The 4,545-nt window shown below is 41.4% G+C and overlaps 1 non-coding gene across 1 annotated transcript; it reads right to left on the reverse strand.

The window, feature by feature from the left end:
- Positions 1 to 3,699: 3,699 nt before the first annotated feature.
- On the reverse strand, positions 3,700 to 3,806 carry LOC122452691. Its single transcript, XR_006272839.1, has one exon. It is a non-coding gene; the product is annotated as a U6 spliceosomal RNA (small nuclear RNA).
- Positions 3,807 to 4,545: the final 739 nt, after the last annotated feature.

Consider the following 4,545-nt stretch of genomic DNA (forward strand, 5'->3'; position numbering starts at 1 on the left):
TCAATTTGAAGTTTATATTGCTACACTTTAAAATACTCTCCACAGACTCCAACATTTCTTATTAATGTCTACTAATCACACACAAAAAAATGCTTTTATGGATAGAAACTGTGAAAATTAAAAGAAGATTTAGTGTTTAGGTTGATATTATGTGAAACAGAAAAAGCATAAAGAAGACAGTGAGACCACCCATAAAAGAAGCCAGAGTTTAGAGTTAGGGCTAAGGAAGAGAAAATTTCCCTAGAAATCCATAGTAATCCTGGGGAGTCTTTTAGTCTTTCACAGATACAGAATTGGTGCATCAACCAAATCTTATCCAGATCTCAAGGAGAAAGAAAGGCCCAGCTAACATCAAGATTATAGATTAATAACAAAAATCCATGTATATTGGCATTCTGGGGTTCATGCTTTTGTAAAACTTAAAGATCTCACTTTCACTCTCAACAAAATCTCCCCCAAATCTTTCTAGGTGTCCTTCAGATACATCGCCCATGTATGCCAGGATAAGGCTATCTGCCACCACTTGGTCATCATCATTTTTCCTCCTTCCCTGCTCGCCTTATGGGAGTGCCTTCCCACTTCCGGCACTACCTCTTACCACAGGTGTGGCTTCCAGTGGCTGTCCCCTTCTCTCCCGACCAAAGCTGCATCCCAGTTAAGCCATCCTTTCTAAAGTGTGGAGATTCCACATGTTTTTGTTATATATGACTATGTAACAGACCACCCCAAAACTTGGTGGTTTTCAAACAAGGACTTATTATTTCTCCTGTTCCTGTGAATTGACTGAGCATCTTTTTTGCTTCATGGGGTGCCCTCAGTGAGACATGAGGATGCTAGAAGATCAAAAATGACCTCGTTCACTATGGCTGGTGGTTAGCGCTGGCTGTGCAGGCTGCAGCTCCGTTAGGGTTGGAGGCTGGAGGCTTTGGTTTCCCTCCAGGAGGTCTTACTCTGTGGTTTCTTGGGCTTACTCACAACATGGTGAGTGAGTTCCAAAAAAAGTGAAAGGAAAAGCTGTAGATCTCTTAAGGCCTGATCTCCAAAGTTATTTACCATCACTTCTCCAGCATTCTATTGGTAAAACCTAAAAGGAGGGGAAATATATTCTACTTCTTGATGGGGGAAATAGTTGGGAGGAAAGAAAAAAGAAAGAAAAATGGAAGTCATCTTTAATCTACTATACCACCTACTCTGCCCCTCGCCCCTACACGCACAATACACACACACACCCTACTGCTATACTTTCTCTTGTTGACTTTCTGAATATCCCTCTATTTCCAACTTCTTGCAGAGTCTATATGAGAATCACTCTATTTCTATTGGCATCACCCTAAGCCTTAGACATCAGAACAGGAGAGTCTGGTAGCAGAACCAGTCTAGTGAATCAATTCTTCCCTGCCAAGCAGTCTCTTTCTGCCTAAACTCCCTTTTTAGTCAACCACACTTCCTCCTTTGACTAGCCCATTTATCACAGGGTTTGTGTATCATTTTGAAGCTTTTCTTTCATTGGTTTACTCAAAAAGAGCATGAGTTCTCCCTAATCAGAAAGATAGGCATGTGCCATCTTTGATAAGGGGCTAACTATGGAATGTCTCTGCTACGTATCTGGTATTGGCACAGAGATGACAGGCTCTTCAAAGTGTTCATGATAGTCATATATCACTGAAAGTTCCCCAAATCTAATCCAGCACAGCAATTCAGCTCTCTGAAAGTGTGCCTGAATTTCCTGAACCTGAACTACTTTAAAAAGACTCCCAGTGAGTCAAGTTCCTGAACTTAACTAAATAGTTGCAGTTCCAGAATTTTTTGGTACTTCTGGGAAGCTAAGAGGGTGAAAAACCACACAGGCCCATTCACCCCCAGCAAATCTCCAGCACAGTACGGCCCCTGATCAGCCATGGGTCTGGATCCAAGGTGAGCAAAAATCTTAGGAGATAAATGTAGAAGACAGATTTGGACAAGCAGGAAAAAGAAAAGCATAACATTTCTAATTCCCATCTTATCCCCATTCTAGAAGACAAAGTTGCTAACACTATAGAATGACTTTTCTACTGTCTCTTCTCTAGGCAACCAAGATTCTGACCTGATCAACTGCTGAAATCTTGCCCCCAGGACAATTACCAATGAGGTTACCAATTACCAACTTAATTACCAAATTAAACCAGAGATAAGGTACAGTTTCCCCCCAGTTCACTCTTCCAGATTCACACTGCTATGCTTCACCTTCACCTCACAGAAGAAACGCATCAAGAAGAAGAGCACTTGGAACTTCCCTGGTGGTCCAGTGGTTAAAAGCCTGTCTCCCAATGCAGGGGACAGGGGGTTGATTCCTGGTCAGGAAACTAAGATCCCACATGCCATAGGGCAACTAAGCCTGCAACCCACAAAGAGAAAGAAGTGTTTGCTGTGTGCTGCAACGAAGAACCAACGTGGCCAAACAAAAATATTTTTTAAAAAGAAGAGTACTTAATAACTACCAAAGGGACAATGAGTTTCTTCCCATTGTAGCTTCTAGCCAACTACTGACTTCCGGCTTCACTGTCTTACTATGAATATTAAAAAGGAAAGGGTGCCAGCAGCAAATACAGGGAGTTTGTGATAAATTACTGCCCTGACTTATATTGATTAACTGCAATTCATTATCCAAACAGGTGATGGGCATTCATGTTGTTTCCACTTCCTGGAGATAAGCAGTGCTCAAATCTTCCAAATAGCTTGGTAGAAAAGAGGAACAACTCGGGACAGTGAATGGTGGGTTGCTGAATGCTCTGTTTTACTAGTTTTTCTTATCATCATCTCACGGAGAGGCAAATTTCTAATTCAGATGAACCTTGATCTTCATCTGAAAGCAGGAACAGCATAATAAGTTTTTCTTAAACAAGAAACATAGTGTCAAGAAGCACACATATTATACACCTTTGCTGTTGATATTAAGTCTGAAGGTCATGTCTTTTCCTTTCCGTCTCCCTCTCTCCCTCCAACCTTCTCTTGTCCACCCAAGCTTATTCTCAGACTCTATCTTCTCCAAGAACCACCTGACCCCACAAGTGAGGCCAGTGCTGTTCTTCTGCACCCCTTTGCTTTCTGTGCCCACCTCCGCTACTGCATTTGCCCCACTGTGTTAGTTACTTGGTCATGTCTTTCCAGAAAAGTAGGCTGAAAATAGCAGCATTGTGTCTTATCCTTCTTTGCATCATTAGATCTTAATTCCTTCTCTGGAAGGCAGCTATGCTCACCACTATGCCACAAACAGTTGCCCCTAATCCTCTCTCTGGCACATAAGAAATATTGAATCCACATTGAACTGAGCTGAATGGACATCTAACATTACTGCTGTGTGACTTTAATCATCCTCTATCTTCTCCTCAATATTACCAAATAAAGAACATTACTATGTTTCATAGTCTTGAGGCTAAATTAAGTGCATCTCAAAGAAGTTTTGAGCATGCCTGATCCCTGTGGCTAGAATAATGTGTGAGAACACATAGCAGCAGCAACTGTCCATGGAATTTTCCAGGTAAGAACACTGGAATGGGTAGACATTACCTTCCCCAGGGGATCTTCCAAACCCCGGGACTGAACATGCATCTCCTGCATTGCAGGAAGATTCTTTACCGTCTGAGCCACCAGAGAAGCCCACAGCAGCAATACTTTCACATTACTTTCTTTTTTTTTTTTTCTATTTTTTTTTTTTTCTTAAAAAATATGGAACGCTTCACGAATTTGCGTGTCATCCTTGCGCAGGGGCCATGCTAATCTTCTCTGTATCGTTCCAACTTTAGTATATGTGCTGCCGAAGCGAGCACACATTACTTTCTTGACATACTCTTTAAGCTGCTTTTCCAATAAGAAGCGTCCTTTGTTAAGTCATCCACATTCTCTCTCCTGAGTTCCTGTTGTGCTAAAGCCAGATGTTTGGGAGCTGTGTATCCACCCTGGGAATGCTGTCCTATTGACTGATAGAACCAACTTATAACTTGCTCTCCCAAAACCTATACATACACACTCCCACACACATGTAGGTACGTGTACAGGAGAGTGCCCATCTGCAGCTGGTTTCTGAACTTATCCTTAAAAAGTCCACATAAAGCTTTTCAGAATCATAAGGACTCTTGATTGGATTTCAACTATATAGCATTTTTTTTTTCAAAATTGTGCTCAAAAAAATTTATTTTTGGCTTACCTTCCTTTCATAGTCACCAGTACTGAACTTCCAGGCCTGAGTGTTCTCAGGTATCTTCTGGTGAGCTTCTTTTTTCACCTGAAAGGCTTTCAAAATCAAGAGTAATTCAAGGGTACCTCCACTAAGTCATTGCATTCTTCTGGTGGCATTCCAGTAGACTGGGATGAACCATGTGGCATCTCTGCAGTTGGGCTGAACTATTATCGCCCTTAGATGGATATTCTCAGATTAAGTAAGGTGTGCATAATATGCAGTTTCCTCGAATGTGTTCTTTTTTTAATTTTTACTTTGTATCGGAGTATAGTTGATTAACAATATTGTGATAGTTTCAGGTGGATGGCAAAGGGACTCAGCCGTATATA

Source organism: Cervus canadensis, chromosome 13 (genome assembly GCF_019320065.1).
Source record: "Cervus canadensis isolate Bull #8, Minnesota chromosome 13, ASM1932006v1, whole genome shotgun sequence".
In the NCBI taxonomy this organism is placed as follows: Eukaryota; Metazoa; Chordata; class Mammalia; order Artiodactyla; family Cervidae; genus Cervus; species Cervus canadensis.